The 21,318-nt window shown below is 39.2% G+C and overlaps 1 protein-coding gene across 4 annotated transcripts in view; it reads right to left on the bottom strand.

The window, feature by feature from the left end:
* Window positions 1-21,318, bottom strand: part of LOC137635001 (receptor-type guanylate cyclase Gyc76C-like) — a 236,639-nt gene that overhangs the window by 154,667 nt on the left and 60,654 nt on the right. The gene's annotated exons all lie outside the window — the stretch shown is intronic.

Raw genomic sequence — 21,318 nt, 5'->3', positions numbered from 1 at the left:
CGGTAATCTAAACTCCTTACTTTTTTTTAACTCTTGTAGACACTGAAATGTATAATAGCCAACTCAAAGTTAACAATTAGGTCATGCATCCTAAATAAAATAAGAGTACACCTTCCCTTACTTGGAAATTATACTATAATAATTTTTATGAAACTCTCCTGGATTTCATAAATCTTCTCTTTCTAAGCCTGGTTTTATACCGATGTATACCCTAAAACTAAAACTTTAATTTTCTTTCTTTTCATTAGACTTATGTCTAATAAAGTATTGAGATCATCTGGTGATTAATAGCAATATCCTAGGCTTTGGTATGCCAAGCCCTCTCTGATTTTCAGTCTTCTCACCTTCTTCAGCGGGAAAATATAGTTGCCAGCCACTTCCAGAAGGGGTGGATTTTGTTATTTGTATCATCAGCAATACTAAGTGATGTCTTCTGGATTTGTAGGAAATTTCTATGAAAATTGTTAAAGAGAGTTACTATTGGGAGATCAGGATTTTCTTCCTCCGTTTTGTGACAGAATATTGGGACTTAAATAATCGTTGGAAACTATGATTGTTTACTGTTCCTCATATGTTCAGATGGTAGCTGACCAGGGAACAAAATTAAACTAATGTTTAGTTCAGGGGGAAATTTCGATTAGATTAGGGTAGTTGATTTTTATGAGGAGGATGATAGAGCCTTCAGTTATTTAAGAGCTTTTAGGGTTTCATGGTAATTAGCTTCATAAGATTTTTACATCTTTCACTTTGCTAATTGAAGCAAAGAATACCAGGGAGTCTTTTGGACAAAGACTGATTCTAGCCTAACCTGCCAAGTTACAAACTGTAGTTTAACTCCTCAAGTTTTGCCAAATGATTCTAGTGCACTATCAAATAATGATTCTGATGGTGAACAGTGGTGATGGAGTCAATTACCTCTCCATGAGCCTCGCACTCTCAAGATGCTCCACATCCTTCTATTCTGAAACCCTTATCCTTCAATGATTCGGTCTGCTCTTTACAATCACCAGATATGAGATAGAACACCGAGCTGGTAGACTGGATTTTAATATCCCTCAGCCCAATAAAGTTGGTGGTCATGCTCAACCACTTTATACCTATATTAATGATGTGAACATTATGTGGTGCCCATAGAACAGAAAAGATCACACTTACGAGAAATCTTTTAAAGCTAAAGATGGTGCTGAACAGTTGAATTATTTTTTGGATAGCAAATTTTGAGTACTAGTTCCATATACTACTGAAACAAGTCCCTTGCCTAATGTAGGCATGAAGGTCTCTGTTACAAGTAAACAAAAGGAAAAGCCTTTATTTACTATTTTACAGGTTTTGCCATGACAGGAAAATGAAAATGAGGATAATTCAGAGGATAAGTTAAATTCTGATGAGGTATCTAATTGTTAAGGAAACTTAAGTTACTGGAGGTAAGTTCTGATGCTGGTTATTCCTAAAAGTCATCTCTTAATGTCCTTAAAGATAAATTATATTACACAACCTAATTTGTATACACAATGTTGATAAATAATTTGCTCAAGTGTAAACTAAAGTTTCTAATTCGGTTCCAATGTAGTGGGTATATCGAAAATCAAAATCCAGCATTTTTATTGAATATTTAATCCTAAAAATCATTAACGTTACAAGTATTGGAAATCAAAATGGAATTTGCTTTTCTTAAATGAAAATTGAAAAGTATTGAGTTTTTGGTTATTTAATAGATTATATTGCAAATACTTGACAAATGAAATGATAATATTGTCATCTAATTTCTAAATTTCATTTACATTTGCTACTTAGCTGGATGAAATTATGACCAGAAAATAGATTTTTTTGATAATTATTCCACTTAAATAAAAGAATTTGTAAAGAAATTTCTTGTTGGCATGAAAAACATTTGAGATTACCACTGCAAGTGTTCAGTATGTCTAATAAAGTAAAGTCTATGCATTTTCTTAAGTCATTTGACATTTTTATGGACTTGAGCAAAGTAAAAAAAAAAAAAATCTGCTATTCTAAAAATCTTTTGCTAATATGTTTGGTCAGAAACTACCAAAATTCCATGCTACTATTAAAGTTTGAACAACTATACTGTAATTTATTTTTTATTGATGAGAGACTGCTAATGTTAGCAAAGGAAACACAGTGAAACATGACATTTCTACTATGCCAAAAGGGCAAGACAAGGATCACCTCTATAAATAAAAAGGAAAATTTACTGAGAATCAGTAATTTAGTCTAAACAGTTATAAATTAAAATTGAGAAGGTTTCGCCAATTCTAACTTGTATGGAAAAGCCTATATCTTGAGATGTACACAATGCCCATGTTCAAATACTTCTATTGAATCCCTTGGTCCTCCAATCCTACCTTATCCAAGGAACCAATACAGTTGACAAACGTCCAAATTCTCACTACAGAAATGGCTATAAACCAAGGGAAGAATGTTAGAAAAGAGTTTTTGGATCCATCAACAGTGTTTTATAATAAGTTTTTCTATAACCTAGGGTTGGGAGGTTGGAGACCAGTTCTAGATTTATCGATTCTAAACAAGTTTACAATTCCCATCAAGTTTTCAAAGGAAAAATCCTTGACAGTTCTTGGGGCAGTAAGGGGGAAACATTGCGGTTTTATTATATACTTAACAGATTCGTATCTTCACATTATCATTCTTGAAAATCGAAGGAATACCCTTCGATTTATAAATGACTTGAATGTTTACCAATTCAAGGGTTTGTATTTTGGTCTCAGGACAGATCTTCATCAGGATCATGGCTCCAACCTCAAAATGTGAGATTTCTTGGAATCAGGGATTTTTGTAGCTAGATGAATGGTTATTGTTTAATGCCTTGATGAGAGGATCCGGATTCAACAAGTGTGGTTACTCGAGCTGCAGGAAAGGTTAGGAGATGTAGAAAAAGGGCTGCCGACTTCAGTGTTCTCTTACTCTACTCGCTCTTTCCTAGACTGGCCAGGATGGGACCAAAAAGGGCAGAACGTTGTCCATACCTTATTAGAGAAGGAAGAGACTTTGTCCAGATCTGGGCCTGGACATCACAGAAGTCTTCTTCAGCCAACTTAAGGGAGGCAACATGGGACGATGGTCTTGTTGCAGTTGCCTTTACAAGGCCAAGGCCTTTAAGAAGACTACTTGATGGATGAGTGTCCTAGCTTGTCTTCCTCCACTTCTCCATCATGATCTCTACTTCATTTTGTAGGAATAGGGATGCCGTCTCCCAACACTAATGCTTTTCGTGGGAAAGTGCCTCCTCCTGTTCAACCTGACTGGTGAAGCAGAGGCTATAGCATGTCTCCTCTTGAAGACCCAGTTAGGCCACTGGTTAGCTGATTGATGCAACAAGAAGGTTACAACGTTGGTAACTGACAAGATCAAATCTTAGTACTTCATCTTCGTCTCAAGGTTTGCCAAGTCTTGGGTCGTGGCAAAGTGTGTGACTATATCTGACCAGTGGTCGATCCATGATCTTGCTTGGAGGCTAGCCATAGAAGCAGCTTCCATGGCAGCAGACTCAAATACCATGAACCTCATGCCCTTGTGCTTGAGTCTCTCCACTGGGGTCCCTAATGTCAGCATAGTCACTGCTGGATCAATCGGTGAGTACAGTAGAAGGGTCTGTGTCTTCTTGTACATAGAATCATCATTGTCGAGAGAGCATGGGGGCTGGATCTTATTTCATCTACTCAAGCATATTGAATTACATGGAATACAGATCTGGAATTGACAATATCCAAACCGATGCGAGCAAGTTCCGACCCTGGTAACTCAAGGGAGGGATTTGATCCTTGAGGAGCACTAAAGTACCAATCAAAGGCTGTTATCCCTCCCCCAATGGGAGCCATGGTTGCCTCACCAAGGTTAGTTTACTCCCAAATGAATGTCATTAACTTAACAAATGTAGACTCAATCCTGGGATTCTCTGTCTCCGGTGGTGCTGGCCTCGAATTGGATGTCATTGGGTCTAGGGTATGCCCACGACTCAACCTCCTCTCATAGGAGAGGTCTTGGCACATATCTCGGGATGATCAATCTTCTTAGCATGCTGGCATACTGGACCAAAAACGGTACCTAGGCAATACCTCAAGAGGAAGGAACAACTGCACAGTGGTCTGACCCTCGAAGCCCGAAGTGCCCCTAGCCATCGTGCCCACAGAGGCTGAAGCAATCGGTGCTTCAACCTCTGAAGGGCATAAGAAAGTGTGTGGCAGTGAATAGAATGTGGACATTTTGCAGGAAAGCATGGGTGGTGAGGACCCTTGCCGATGATTACACATACACGTTGGGTGGTGAGGACCCTTGCCGATGATTACACATACACGTTGGGTGGTGAGGACCCTTGCCGATGATTAATGATTACACATATGCAATGTAGCTTCTCAACGTTCATAAGAGCATTCAGAGAGGTCATGTGATCACCTGCCTCAAATCATCGTGTGGAAATGTTAGAAGGTCTCAGCAAGTGGGAAAGTCTCATTTCAATGACCAGTCTCAGCATATAGGAAAATTTTGTGAAGAGAACCGGTCTTAGCACGTACGAAGGTCCTTGCACATAGAAAAATCTAAGTGCATGAAGGAATTATTATTATTATTATTATTATTATTATCATTATTATTATTATTATTATTATTATTATTATTATTATTATTATTACTAGCTAAGCTACAACCCTAGTTGGAAAAGCAGGATGCTCTAAGCACAAAGGCTCACTTAGGGAAAAATAGCCCAATGGGGTAAGAAAATACGGAAATAAATAAACCACAAGAGAAGTAATGAACAATTAAAATAGAATATTTTAAGAACAGTAACATCCTTAAAATAAACCTTTAATATACAAACTATAAAAATCTAAAAAAAAAAAAGAAGAAGATAGAAACAAGATAAAACGGTGTGCCCATGCGTACCATCAAAACATCTCAATACATTGCTCTAATTGGATGAGAAGAAGCAAGTGACTGGCACCCTGTGACTTAAACATTACAATCATTTGATGAAAAGGCACAAGGAGTATAATTGCATGGTGTCTGATCTTGTTACGTCTTAGAGGAAAATATCTGGTCTCTTGGTGTACAAATACCTGAACACCAATCACACAGTGATGGTACATATGGAGACCAAGCACATGGCAACCTGGCACTGGAGATAGGAAGTGTGGAACCTATGCGTCTTGTTGAGCGGTCTCGGTGACAGTGCCAAGACAGTCTGCTCACGTCACTCTACTACTCTACAATACGAAGAGCTTATTGATCATACGCTCCACCATGCCTCTTCTGTTGGGCTTTCGTCTTCTTAAATAGTAATCTTGTCATTTCTCTGGAACTCTCAGAAGCAGTAGAGGCAGGTGGGCAGCACCCTTTGTCCCAGCCAATGATGCACCGCTTGTTCTTATATGTGACTGAGCACCTGTGCCTTGTACCAATCCACCTTCCTCTGCAGGGTTAGTATTCATTGCTGCACTGTGCCTCTCAAACATACGCGAGGAGAGGTCAATCAAAGTCTAGGGAGACTTTGGTCGAATGGTCTTCACTTACGGCTTCTTTGGCGTAGCAGGAGTTGCAGCTAAAGGATCCGTAGCAGATGTCTTGATACAAGCGCTTGCTAGAGGGGAGGGGAGGGGAGGGGAAGGAGGGTATGTATGTTTCTTTATCCTCTTACCAGGCTTCAGAGTAGGCGAGGACTTTAGGGCCAACAACAATACTGTGCAGCAAGAGAGGATACAGAATCTTCGCCAACAGCAGACAATGACTTGTGGATGGTCATCACTTCAACTGCCTACTCTACCGGTGGAAGAGCAGATTAGGAGGGTAAGCAATAGAAGTTCTCGGGGTCTTGGCATTGGTTAAAACCTTCAAAAGCTTTTTTACAAATGGAATATCATCAACTCCAATTAAAAACCACAACTATCTCAGATCCAAATCCTCATAAACATCATCGGCTGTTGGTACAAGAAAGAGTGAAAATCGATGAGGCTGAGGAGTATTACCTTTAATAGGGAAAGGTAATACTTCTGTCTTCCCTGAAGCAGATTTGGGGATGAGTCAATCTCTCCTCCCTCCTTCCAAATTCTTCCTTAGGGCTAGGCCCTAGAGAAACACAAGGATGACACAGAAGGTTGAGAACTGGAAAGATATGAGCCAAAAAGCATCTCTGGCAACAGCTTGGGTGTTACGGAGTCCAAGCCAGAGAATCTCTCTTAGTCGTCTTCTCCTTATTGAACTAAGTTCCCAGCAGAGGAAGCTGTGACTTGCACTTGTCACAACATGGTGATTGCGAACAGTAATAAGTAAATAAGGATCCACAAGGAGCCTGGTCATAACCCTGCTGCAGTTATGGCCAGGCTTACCAGGGCAGACTCACATGTTCACACACGGAGTCTCCATCACTGCACTGCAATCACACAACGAAAATTAAAAAAACAAAAGTTTAAATAAGCTAGTATATGAGGCAACAGAGAAGTTTGTCTGTACCGAGCTAAGTCCAAAACCAAAATGCCTACTCATTGGCTTGTTACGTGGATGGAGATCACTCACCATCCAACAGCTACTCTATCGATATAAATTTTTAACAGTCAATTTTATCTTTTGCTTAAATCATACTCCTATCATACGGCAATGTTTTGTATTGGTATAGGAACAACTAATGATTAGATAATCTAGAAATGAAGATTTTCAAAGGTTCTTAGAAAGAAAGATTTCTAGGGCCTGATTTTTAGCTTTGACTAATAATTGGACAGCCACATAACACGTGTTGGATTATAGGAATCATGCCAGATTAGGGGATTTGGTTAAATGGGATATTATTTGAACACCTACAGGTCAAAATAGTGTTATCAACTCAAAGATGGAATAAGTTACTTATATAAAGTGCCCTTCATTTTCTTAGTATCAATCATAATCCACTAATGGAATCTTTATAAAATTTACTAATCTATCAAGTTTTTCATTCATCAAAAGTGATATAATTTCGATACTAAAATGAATGCCAACAAGGAATAGCTACATTCAATCTAATCATATTTGTAGATCTGGCTTCTTTATCAATTCCATAGAAATCTTTGATGCATAAAACGATTATAGTAGTAATGTTGTCTGTTTGTGAATCCTTGGAAAGAAATAAAATTCCTATAAGTCTAGTGGTAACTTAACTTTTAGATATTGTCTAAATGTCAAAAAATTTTATACAAAAATTATATAAATTACTTCCATTAAAAGCCAACACAACATGTACATAAGGAGCCTGAAAAATGGAATTTTGATTATAATTTTTTTTGTTTCTATGCTCACCTACTGTTCATATAGCTTCTCTCTGAAGAATGTCCAGTTCTATTTCCTTCAATATGCTTCAGCCTCTAGTCGAGCACAGAGACAATCTAGTAGCTAATGACGATAACCTTAGCTTGGGTTGGCTGTACCTTTCTCTGTCTTTCAGTCTTGAAGTTGAAACTAATCCTCATTCTCTTTAAATCACTAGTCAGTGGTGATGACGGAGGAATGTATAGGAACATCAGGTGACTACAGAATTAAATTCTATTATTAAAATTCTGTTTACTTTTACGAATCTCCCCTGATCATAGTTATGGTTACTACTAGAGAGGTGTCGATAGTATCGGTATTGGTATCGGTGGTCTCGGCCTTTTTTGTATCGTTATAGACCACTGTCATGACACCAGTATCGGTACAGGCCTCCCCCATGAGTATCTAGTATCGGTATCAGCCAATCAAAAAATGATCTTAAATTGCTGATACTCCGATGTAGGTACTTTGGGTTATTCCAACATCAAAGATTTCCTTGTGTTTGGATTGAACGTGTTTCCAACTTTCTAATGAATGGCCATATTTACTAGGATCTATATAACTGTTGACAAACGACAGTAATAGGAAAAATAATACCATACCATATGGTAACCAAAATTGTGCGAGTGATGTGACTAATTTATTTGGTTATATGTATGAAAACTATATCACCCTGTAACATATTGGTGCTGATGTAATATTCATCATGATAATATTTCAAATAAATTAAGAAATTATATAAATAATACTCATTCTCTCGATACGATAGCGGGACCTTCAGATCAGCTGATCTCAACCAAAGGTAAACATAAAAAAAAGTTGGTAATTGTTATATTAAAATACTACCGAAATTGAAAAATGCTTCTGAAATATAAAAACAGGTTACAAAAATGCTTTAGCAGAGCATATGATATCTTATGAAACGAGAAAATAAAATAATGAAATGCAGTATGAAAATATTGATAAAATAAGATTTAGATGATTGCGGAGTCATGACGCACCATAATAAATCTACGGAAACTTCACTTTTTAGGTTCGACATATGTCGATTTACAACGCGTCTCTGTCTCTATCTCGGTCATGAGTTGACGACTACCTGTACTCTATTTTAAACAACTATTTTTTCTAGTTCAGTGATCTGGTTAAACTAATATGATATTCAGTAAAGAAAATCATATAGGGGAAGCCATTCGATTTGTGATCAGATTGTGTCATTGTCATGGACATAGCCAAAGTTTAACATGTTTCAAACAAAAAAAAATCTTTATAACACAGTTTTATTTCAAATAGACACCATAAAGTGCTTGTCCTGTTCTGTTTACTGAATACTGTATGCCTAATGAGGCCTCAAGAACTGCATTTTGTACACACTAAAGAGGTTGAAAAGTTAGTCATCAAATCAATATTATACTGTTATTGTAATCATTAGAAAGAAGTTCTAAAGTATCAGAATATGGGCTAGTATCGCTATCAGTATCAGTTATTTCTCTGGTATCGGTATTGGTCCCAGAAAAAATTGGGCACTGGTATCGCTCTAAAAAATAATTTGGTATCGGTTTCGGCCTCCAAAGTGGTATCGTCACATCTCAAGTTATCACTCCTTGATGGGATGGAAGTGGATCAGTAAAGGAAAGACACAGGTCTAGTATTTTGGTAAGAAACCTTCTCAAATTAATGCTTGTAATAACTTGATACAAAATATTGTTTTTCAAAATATACTCTATTACCAAAGCATTATCATGATAATTAATCCAAAACTATGTTTTCCAAACTAAATTTTTAATAATAAAAGTAATCAAAATTTACCCCATAAACAATACAAACCAACTTATATTTGACTACTTCTAAAGCAGCTACTAAAAAACCTAAAAGACCAGCAAGATAAGCAAACCAAGTTTCTTCAAAGTAATGCTTTATGAATGCCAACTTATCACATCACTGAGCTGCTATTAAAACTCTTTCCATTTCTGATATAAATTCTAGCATTTAAGTCTTTTATCCAACTTAGATCCAAATCCTTGTGAGCCTTCAAGTCTAAAATTTAACATGAATGGAACTTTCATTTTCAAAGAGATGATTTGAAATCATATTCCAATTAAGAAATTGGGAAAATTACCTCTAATGTTTTTGGTCTTACCAAATAATACTTAACAGTTTTCACAGGACAGAGAAACCCAGTCTTTGAAGTAAAACTAACTTCCTCTTCTGAAGTGGGAATTTGAAAATATTGTGCCATACCTTTCATCCTAAATATAGTTCTTAACCCTGACTACATGTAAAAGTGATAATTTTATTATCTTGAAACCTGACACTAAGACGGAGATTGTACCTCACTAATGTTTTCAGCTCATGTTACTGCCAAAATAAAAGGAGTCTTAGCTGTGGGATCTTTGACTGAAAGATTTTCCAAAGGTTCAAAATATGAACCCTTTTGGGTATAGTAAAACTAAATCTAAATAAAAAAAATAAAATCCCTCTCAACTGGAGGTCTTTCAATATCAAAATATTTGAAAAGATCTTCTATAATAATCGGAAGGAATAAATCCAATCCTAGATGTTTGAAGTGCAGTATTAAGCATGAAACGATAACCCGTAATATCTGAAATCAACAGTTTCTTTTCATAAAAAGGTTAACACAAAAATTTAACAATATCCAAACTAGTTATAGTTACTAACACATTACTTTATTTGTCCAATCACAATAAACATATCACTGTTTTTTATACTAATTATTAGTAGGCTCTCTTGTGCAAATTAAAGAAAGACAATCTGGCGGACTCAAAAACACTTTGCTACTGAGACTATGGTGGACAGTCTTCCACCAGTTGGTAGTTGCATGTACGGATTTGGGTGTATTGCACTTGAAACTGGTTGTCTGAGAAAACTGGTTTTGCACAACAACCTTCTTAGCCACTCGGACAACAGAGGCCACAAATCTGTAAACTGCTTCTTGAGGCTGAAATGGAGCCAAAAGAGTCATCCTGCTGTTTGAGATGATACTCTACAACTCTCATCTAGAGGCATTCCAACAGAATAAATTTCTCTAAAGACGTCAGTCCTTAACGGACGCATCCACAGCCAAATTTTCTGAGACTTCATCCTTTAGAGATTTCCCAACATGAAAAGAGTCTGAACTCACTTTAAGCCAAAATTAAGCCAGCAGACATCCTGATGTTCATGGTCCTCTGCATTGTTTATGACTGATCGAATCATGGCGAGTGTTGGAAAGTTATACATATCCAGATTAGACAAGTCCTGTAACAAGTAACAGGATATCCACCTTTCCATGCTAGAGAATCTGGAACTGGAGGACAAAAACTTGTTTTGTTTAGAAATGTTGAAAACATGCCGCTATTGGTCACAACCACCAATCTCCAAATTTCTAGTCACCATGATGAATGTAGAGACTATTCTTTTGGATGATTCTGATTTTGCTTAACTAATTCCCAATAGCCTATGTTCGATGAACTATTTCTGAACTTTGTCAAGTAAATATCTAATCTGTTATTTAGTATAGTATGCCGACCTGATTCTCCCCCGTTCTGCATACATGTTAATGCTGCCAAGTTAACTGAATACATCACCTTGCATTCCCTATTACCAGTGACTCCTATGAAGCACCAGGGAACAGAAAGTGGTATTGAAACATCACTCACAAGGAAACTCTGATATAACTGATGGGAATAGTTCCATCAACTTGATATTTATAGTTAGTCATCATCAGTTTCAAGGGGGACTTTGTAGAAACTTCCCCAAAGATTACCAGACTATCCACTTCTCAGTAACCTGCATAATTATGCCAGTTGACAAGAATCTCTTTTAAAGTGCATTTCAAAAACCAGTTTCCAAAAACAACAAAATCCTGATCTTGTCTTCCAAAACACGATGCAACTGATCATCCCATAATTAACCAAGCTAAGGTTATTGTCATTTGCAGCTAGATTGATTCAATACTAGACTTGATGCCTAAAACTTAAAAGGGTATACATTGATATAAGCAGACTTCCAAAGAGAAGCAATATGAATATCAGGGGACATTCACAGATATCAACTAAATTTTAGAACAAAAATTAATCATTTCGATACTCACCCCCAAATTCTCAATCCAAAAATTATCAAGACTATGCATAACATAATATAAGCAATATGAATACTAAGCAAAAACCCTGATATATTATAATTTTGTTAAAATTAACAACAAAACAGCTGGAAATTTTTTGTGCCAAATACCTTAAAGACTTTCAGAGGTACCCAACTAAAAAACATACTATACTGTACTTCACTTGAAATAAATATGGTAACATTCGAATTTGATACTCCAAAAGATTAGATAAAAGGATTATATATTTTGGTACACATGACGTTGCCAAGAGCAACACCAAGTATTTATTTGTGGAAATCAGAAATTAATGTTAACAGTTTCCATTGCTTCAGTTTATGACTGCAAATTAGAAAAAAAATAAGAATAATCATGCAAAAATTACTACTCAATTTTGTTTAAGCCAGATGACCTTCTTATGAAAATAATAAAGCTTTCTGTGCATTGCAGTACCATTTTAGCAATGCTTCTATTGCCTGATAATTAAAGTAATGAGAAATTAAAAATTAATATGTAATTTAAAAACTAGTAATATTTTGACATTTCAATACAGAGTATATGCATCCTATACAATCTAACCAATGACATTCTGATGAACAAATAAAATAATTTTCTTATAAACTCATTCGTTATGTTAGAGCAGAGATATGGGTGTGAAATCATGAAAAAACTACAGCACAATGCAAAGTGAGTACTGCAGTACACTGAGCACAAGCCAATTATGTATGTGATTATTATGACTACGCTAATGTTAAATTCATAAAAGAAAATACTATATCTCTCTCTCTTTATTTATTTTATATATATATATATATATATATATATATACACACACAGTATGTATATATATTTATTATATATACAGTATATATATATATACTGTATATATATATATATATATATATATATATATATATACAGTGGTACCTCTACATACGAATTTAATCCGTTCCACAACCAATTTAGGATGTAGAAAATGTTCGGATGTCGAAACGAATTTTCCCATAAGAATACATTGAAATAGGATTAATCCGTGGTTGAGCCCAAAAACCTATGATAACTTCTTAATAAACTACTACACATAATTCCCCATGAGAATAATGCATACTAAATTAGATAATAGACATGTAAAAAAGAAGAATTAGCAAAAAATGATAAATAAGAAACGGGTTTTTAGCGTCACTTTACCTTAGAAACTCCAGCGCAGGTATTGCTGGTGTTGCTACACAGAGAGGAGACGGACGGGCGGCGAGGAGGTAGAGAGGTTAACTACGATAAACGTACACTACCGTAACTTATTCTAACTTACACTAAGTGAACTTTAACATAACTTAGCTTATTTTTTTTTTTTATATTTTATATTTTTTTACATTTTCTTTTTTTTTTTGATGATTAATTTTAATCACTTTCACTCTCTACACTTAAAATTGATTGAATTTTTTTCTCTTCACTCTTTGCTGTTTTCTTTGAACCACTTCCTTCCTCTTCATCACGAGTTCGCTTCGTAGTTTTTTTAAAGAAGCTATCGATAGAAAGTTGCTTGGTACAGCTTTTCAGAATGTTTCGAAAATAAGTTAGGGAAACATCATCAAACTGCGCAACTACACTACAAACCTGCAATTTCTTTGGATGGTATTTGTCGATGAAGTCGACCACGTCTTGATATTTTCCTAACACCTCTTTTATTTGCGCCGAACCTATTGCAAGTTCACTCATACGGACGCCACGCTCATGCTTTTCAATAATTCCTTGCTTTACTTCTAAAGAAAGCATTCCCTTATTCCTTTTCTCACCACTACCACTACCACTTGCGAAACTAAGCCTTTTAGGACCCATGATTTACGTAAAATACCGTAAAAGGATGAACGTAAAAAATCACGATTAAAACACAGTTAATAGCAGAACGCACAGGGAACAACCACACGAAGCCGAGAGAACAGAGGAATGTCCCAAGCCACACTAATTGAGGGTCCCTCCGAGGTTGAAGTGCTGCCTTCTATCGGCGGAAATAAAAAACACATCAGGCGCTATGAGCACCAACTACGCGTACGAGTATTGTTTACTTCGGGTGTCGAAAAAAAAATTCGGGTGTAGAGTAGGAACGTGTTCGAATTGTACTTCGTGTGTCGAAAAATTCGGATACAACCGGTACGACGAAAATTGCTTACTTCGTGTGTCGAAATAAAATTCGCGTGTAGTCAAAAATTTGCTCGAATTTTACTTCGGATGTTGGAAAATTCAGATGTAGATACGTTCGGATGTAGAGGTTCCACTGTATATATGTATGTATATATATATATATATATATATATATATATATATATATATATATATATATATATATATATATATATATAATGGATTTTGAGCAAAGTGAAAAATCTATATTTGGGTGAGAGTGCCAAGTCGTCCTGATGTAAGGGTTCCTTTAGGTAGCCTTCTAAGGGATATTTGCTACAGTGATACTCCCAGAGAAATAAACCGAAGGTCTCCAGGATTCTAACTCCTGGCGCGAGTCTCCAATTAAGAATATCCCATAATATCAGGGGACGTATTTTTTAGATATGACACATGGCAATCTTCACCCCGAATAGATTCAACTCTTTGATGTAAGGGGGAAGAGTGGCAAAAGAAGGGCGTGCCGATCTAGGTACCCGATGGACCTCCTATCCGTACTACTACTGTGCGCGCCATTCCTTTTCTTGTCAAGCAGAAATGGCCGCAGATAGAGTAATTTAGTGTGGGGTCAGCAAAAGGGTGGGTCCATCAGGACGACATGGCACTCACCCAAAAATAGATTTTTCACTTTGCTCAAAAATCCGTTTTTTGGGCTCGGGCCATGTCGTCCTGATGGAAGTATACTAGAGAATTAACTTGAAATTACTATAGCTGTGAGTTTGTGTATGTGCCTTCTACCTTTAATGGATTTACTTATCTGGTCTCCTAGACCTGCATGTGAAGTTCCAGTTAACTGTCATTTCCACTAAGCCTGGAACTGGCTTAGTGCTTCCTGCCCCCTGCAGGGAACATGTTGATTTTGACAATAAGGATTCAAGGTTTGTATTTTTGTAGGAACAAAAGGGAAAACTTTAGAGCTTACCTTTTACTTACCATGGAAATCTGTATACTGATTTCATGTTCTATGCCCCTATAGGGATTAGATAAAACTCTGGCATGTTCTATTAGTATGCAACTGAGGTAGCAGTAATAAGACGCAGATACGTTTTAGTATCTTTATTTTGCAACTAAATTATCAAATGTAGTTACAATAGAGTATGAATCTGATCCAGCATTAATACACAGCAGGGTCCATATTTTCTCCTGTAGAAAAAATATGTAATTTCATTATCGGAATAATGCCACTCAATGGAGATGTGAAACCAAATCTGTCTAACTTACTCAGATTTTGGACATGCGTAGACACTGTGATGCAAACGTTCACACGTCACTGGTGTTATTGGTTAGATATGCACCTATATGGAACCGTCTGTTAATCATCGTTATGATTTGCACTAGAAGGTACATATACCCATGCACCCGATACACTGTAAAGTCCCAAAACAGTCCACTGTTCATTGCAGCACTAGACGACGGATTTAAGGACACTACCCGCCGCCACCACAAAATGTTTTATTTCAGGTACTTGCTTCGCATAGTGTTTGTAGAACACCCTGGATGATCTCCACCCAGTGTATGAGCGGAGTCTTTCAAAGTCCATATGTTGAAAGAAGTTCAACGAAGAAGCAACTTTCCTCAGATCGTGACCTGTGGGTGTACTGTCAGGATCCGTTCTGCGAATAAAGTAGGTGAGCTTCGCTCTCAGTTGTCTTAGGGATAGGTTTGATCCTGAGGTTTCGCCTCTGAAGAGCTGTCCTCCCTTGAAGTCTGAAGTTCTTCGAAGATAGACCTTAAGACACTCTATTGGGCACAGAGAGGCATAGGCATCTTCCTTCAGTGGGCAGATTCTCCAAGGACCCCACCTCTTAGTGGATAGCTCATTCTTGGCAAGAAAGGCAGGATAAGGAAAGAGGTTCAGTTCTCCTATGTCTAAGAACTGAATATGGCCTTTGTTTCTGGATAAGGCCACTATTTCACTAACTCTAGCCCCTGAAGCTATTGCAAACAGAAGAATAGCTTTCTTTGTTAGATCCTTTAGAGTACAATCCTCATTGTTTAAGTTCGAAGCATAGTGCAAGACTTTGTCCAAAGACCACGTGATGGGCTTTGGTGAGGTTGCTGGCTTGAGTCTAGTGCATGCTTTTGGGATGTTATTAAAGATTTCACTAGAGAGGTCCACTTCAAAGGCGTACAGAAGTGGTCTAGTCAGGGCCGACTTACACGAGGTAATCGTAGTAGAAGCCAGGCCTTGTTCGTGTAGGTATATGAAGAATGCGAGACAGAAATCTATCAATATTTCTGTCGGTTTCCTTGTTTTCACAAAGGAGACCCATTTCTTCCATGAAGATTCAAATTGTCTCCTAGTCGAACTTGACTTATACTCTTCGATGAAGTTAACTTTATCCTTCAAGATTCCAAACTTTTTGTTCGCTGCTAAGGCGAGAAAATCATGAGATGTAGGTTGATGGTTCTCGAGGATGAAGCGTAGACAGTCAACTTCTGGACCAGTAGGGATAATACTGGATCTGGCAGAGGAAACAGCTTCAGTTTCAATTCTAGAACTAGAGGGAACCAATTGCTTTTGGGCCACTTGGGGGTCACTACTGCTGCTGTCCCTCTGAAGGATCTTAGCTTGTCGAGGACTCTTAGCAGGAGATTGGTTGGTGGAAACAGGTAAATGGGATTCCACCTGTTCCTTTCGAGGGACATGGTGTCCATCGCTTCTGCTTGAGGGTCCATATATGGGCTACATAACGAGGTAGTTTCTTGTTGTCACTCGTTGCGAAGAGGTCGATCTGCAGTTCCGGGACTTTTTCCGAGATGAAGGAAAATGAGTCTGCGTCTAGGGACTATTCTGTCTCTATGGGCTTTTGCCTGGATAGAGCGGCCACAGTCACAGTGCGGAACCCTTGTAGGTGAACTGCTGATAGGTGCCATCCCTTCTTCCTTGCCAGGTAGAAGATGGCTAATATCACATGGTTGATGTGAGGCAATCTCGAGCCCTGTCGAATTAGACATTTTACTATCACTTCGTTGTCCAGGACCAATCTGATGTGGATTGCTCTGCGAGGGGATAGTTTATTCAACGACAGGAAAACTGCCATAGCTTCCAAAATGTTGATGTGAAATATTTTGAACTGGTGCGACCAATTCTCTTGCACTTTTCTCTCGTGAGAATAGCCTCCCCATCCTTCCAAGGTGTTGTGTGTATCACCACTGATGGTTGTGGTTGTTACAAGGGAATTGTCCCTGCTAGGCTCTTGGCTGTTGACCACAGCCTTAACTGCATGCACAACCGGGTCGGGGTCAACCTTAGTTGATCTCTTCGAGCATTTGATACGTATCCTCCCCAGACTCCTGACGCATCTTTTAGTTTGCTTTTAGCACCAGGTCTGTCACTGCTGCGAACTGGAGAGAGCCCAATACTCTTTCCTGTTGGCGTCTTGAAATCCTCTTGTGACGGATTAGTCTCTTAACAGATCCCGCTATCTCTCTCCTCTTCTTGGATGGAATGGACAGGTGGTGTGACTTTAAGTCCCATTGGATTCCTAACCATTGGAACTTCTGAGCTGGAGAAAGGCGAGACTTCTTGCGGTTGATCTTGAAGTCCAGGTGTTCCAGGAACTGGTTCACCTTTTTGGCTGCCTGCAGGCAAATAGTCTTGGATGCTGCCCACACCAGCCAATCGTCTAGATATGCTACCACTTGAACTCCTTCGGAGCGTAGCTGCTGGACGATTGTGTCTGCTAGCTTCGTGAATATCCTTGGGGCTGTGTTCAGTCCGAAGGGCATTGCTCTAAGGACAAACTTCTTCTTCAGTGGCTTGAATCCTAGGTAGGAGGAGAAAGGGCGACTGATTGGAAGATGCCAGTAAGCATCTGCTAGGTCTATTGAGACTGTGTACGCCCCTTTTGGTAGAAGGGTCCTTATGTGTTGCAAAGTAAGCATCTGGAACTTGATATTCTCGATGAACTTGTTGAGTGGAGACAAGTCTAGAATGACTCAGAGTTTGTCTGAGTCTTTCTTGGGAACACAAAACAGCCTTCTCTGGAATTTGATGGACTTCGCTTTCCTTATTACCTTCTTGTTCAAGAGTTCTGAGGTATATTCTTCTAACGAGGGGGTGGAGTGTTGGAAGAATTCTGGAAAACGCGGTAGAGTTCTGTTCCATTTCCACCCGAGTCCATTTGTGATTAGGCTGTGGGCCCAGGGATCGAAGGTCGAGAGATCCTGAAAGGGATACAGTCTGCCCCCTACCTGGAGCCCCTCATTGCTTGGGGGGTCCTGAGGACTTGTTTCCGCGACCACGTCCTCCTCGGCCCCGAGAGGGGTTTCCGGAGAAACTTCTCCTTGGGCCTTTTCCTTTCTGGCTAGGGCGAAAGGAAGTCGACTGCCTCTCAAAGCCAGGGTTAAACACTGGTGACTGGGTTACCAGTTGAGGGACCATCTGGAAGGTGGTCTGAGGCATCGTGGTCATGGACACGGCAGGAAGTTGTGCAGGTCTGCGTGGTCTCCTTGCCTTTTTATTCTTAGGCTGGGGACCTCCGTCCGAGGAAGATTTCCTCTTTGAGTTCATGCCCCACTTTTGGAGAAGGTTCCTGTTCTCCGTGGCTGCTCTGGCTATGATCTCTTGGACCAGTTCCCGTGGGAAGAGGTCCTTACCCCAGATGCTCGAGGTAATCAGCTTCCTGGGTTTGTGTCTTATGGTCGCTGAGGCCAAGACGAACTCTCTGCAGGCTCTCCTTGCTCTGAGGAAAGCATATGTCTTTCACAAGGGTCCCCATGTGAGACTTAGCCAGGAATATGAACATTTCTGGGGCGTTATGTACACCTGCACTCATTTCCAGGCAGTTCTGATGAGAAAGGGAGGCCGCAAGTCTCTCCTTCATCTCCTGTTCCCTCCTCAGAAGATGGTCTAGCAACTTCGGAAAGTTCTCATTGAACTGCTGGCCTGCTATCTCTGGATCCAACTTAGAGACGGAGAAGGTTAAGTGGACATCCTTCCACTACTCCTCGCAGGTAGGCATTGCTAGAGAGAATGGTTTGCATTCCTTTAGAGTTGGGCAGGGTTTGCCGTCGTTGACTGCCTTGACAGCATAGTCTAGTGCTTTCTCCGAAAAGGGGAAAGAGATGGAGGAAGGAGCAAGAAAGGTGGGGTGTCTTTTGCTCAGTGCTGAGACTTTGGAGTTGGTGTACCCGGCTCCTTTAAAGGCTTTCAGGAGGATGGCTTGCGCCTTATCATGCTCGAAGACAATGACCTCTTTGGGTACCATTTCCTCACGGGCAGCATGTTCATCCTGTAGTCTCACGTAACAGTCTGGGTAAGCTGAAAAGTTAGGCCAGAACTCAAGATCTTCAATCAGTTTGGCCCCCAATTTCTCTGAGACGAATAATTTCCCATTCATCATGGGCATATGCTCTGCATACCTCTAGGGGTTGGTTTCGGAGCAGTGAGGTGAGATCCAACACTCTAAGGGGCTTCTTAGTGGAGCCCCTAGTAGGTCCAGGGTGGTCCGCCCTTTCCTGTAGCAGTATCTTCTGCTGCTTGATTGACTGCTTCATCGTCTCTTGTTCCTTCTGGAACAATTCCATCATCCGTTGAATCGACATGAGGATCGCTTCGCTCTTGTCGACCTGTGCAACTGGTTGAGGAGTTGGGGCTAAAGAGGTTGACGGCATAGGTTGGTATGCCGTCACGGCAAACTAAGCGTTTTCGGTTGCCATTGAAACGGATCCTTCTTCCTCCGCTTGTGGATGTTCCACGTCTTCTTCAGGGCCTCCTTGTACAGTGAACCCTCGTTTATCGCGGTAGATAGGTTCCAGTCGCGGCCGCGATAGGTGAAAATCCGCGAAGTAGTGACACCATATTTACCTATTTATTCAACATGTATATTCAGACTTTTAAAACCTTCCCTTGTACGTAGTACTGTTAACAAACTACCCTTTAATGTACAGAACACTTAATGCATGTACTACAGTACCCTAAACTAAAACAGGCACAAATATTAAAGGTGATTTTATATCATGCATTTCCTAAACATGCTAAAAAGCACGATAAAAAATGGCAACAATGTTTTGTTTACATTTATCTCTGATCATAATGTAGAAACAAACTGGAGGTAGAGCTTTGCTTATTACCCAGACATATTTCCCATACTTTTCCCTTAGAACTACATCACATCTTCCTACACTAGATATATATATATATATATATATATATATATATATATATATATATATATATATTTATATATATATATATATATATATATATATATATATATATGTGTGTGTGTGTGTGTATATATATATATATATTTATATGTATACACATATACATACCTACATATATACATAAATACATGCATACATATATATATATATTACTGTATATATATGGGTTATGGAAAAAATCCGCGAAGTGGTGAATCCGCGATGGTCGAACCGCGAAGTAGCGAGGGTTCACTGTAATAGGTACTGCTCCGTGTCAGTGGACACTTCTAACATCCTTTCTTGGTGGATGTCCATGCCTTCCGGTGACTTATTTATGTTCGCGTCGATCTTCAGTTGTATAAGAGGAGGCTGGACCTGTTCCTGGGGCACTAACACGTTTGCTAGAGCCTTGGGGAACAGAAGGCACCTTAGGGAGTCGTTGGGTAAGTACGATCCCAGAGAGTTCTTCTGGAACCCTCTTACCCATTTGCGAAGGGTCTCCCTCGCTGTATCCCTAGTCTCTATGTTGACTGGGGGGGGGGGGTTCTCCGAAGCCATTGGCCATCAGGGTTGAGCAGGTGGGACAACCTTTCGGGTCCTAATACTTGAGGACTCGCGACTCGATGCAGCAGGGGGCATGAGTCCTTCACATCGTGTGTCCACAAAAAGTCTTTGCCCTTGTGGTTGCAGAACAATGCTGCACACTTCTCCATTGGCTCCTCCTGTAAAGGAAAAGGGCTCAATGAGTATCCTGTTTATTATATCAGTGATATAAAAGCATACATTTTATTAACAATAGTAATCACTATTGTTTATAATAGCTTACGATAGTAAGCTTGATAGGAAGTAGAAAAGACTCATATCTGTGTTTCCTCTCCCAGGTCAATGCTGAGACCTCCGTCAGTAATAATATTTGGTTTCCCTGATAGGGAGAATACAAGGTAGAGTTAAAGTTAGTAAGTGTCTATACTAACATTATCCACCTGTAGTATATATTAATACTGATCGGTGATTTTTTAGGGTCCTGATGATCGAAAAAACCGACTGGGTGTTGAGGGAGCACTGAGCCTCAACATAATATCGTGGTCCTAACAATTGACTGCGATAGGAAACACAGAGTATGTTAGAAAACATGTGTACTACTGTATAGTTGTATACTGTAGTTTAGCAGGCGGCACATCCGGGGTTAGGTTAGTACCTGGCGGCACTAACTGATAGAGAGAGAGAAAGCATTAAAGAAGGAGAGTTTCCTATTATTATGGTTAAACATAACAATTGGAAGTGTAGGAGGACTATCAGGCCGCCTACTGTCTCCTTGCCAGAATGAGAGTTCCAATGGAAGGGGTAAGAATCTGTCTGATTCTGGCTTCCACCCATCCACAAAAGGTCTGTCACCGGCGGCAATAAATGTGGATGGTAGTCGAAGAGAGGCTAAGGACTTCCCAAAGTATGTTAGGTTTCCCACCGGCAGCCGTCAGGAGCCGTCTCAATCTTCCCCCTAATAATATTCACTTCCTGTGAAGGAAGGAAGTAAGGGGGAAGGTGGCTGAGACGGCTGAACTAACTGCTACCGGCAGGGTACCAGC

Source organism: Palaemon carinicauda, chromosome 45 (genome assembly GCF_036898095.1).
Source record: "Palaemon carinicauda isolate YSFRI2023 chromosome 45, ASM3689809v2, whole genome shotgun sequence".
Taxonomy (NCBI): Eukaryota; Metazoa; Arthropoda; class Malacostraca; order Decapoda; family Palaemonidae; genus Palaemon; species Palaemon carinicauda.
Note: the sequence above shows the minus strand (reverse complement) of the source record. Positions and strands in the feature narration are given on the sequence as shown.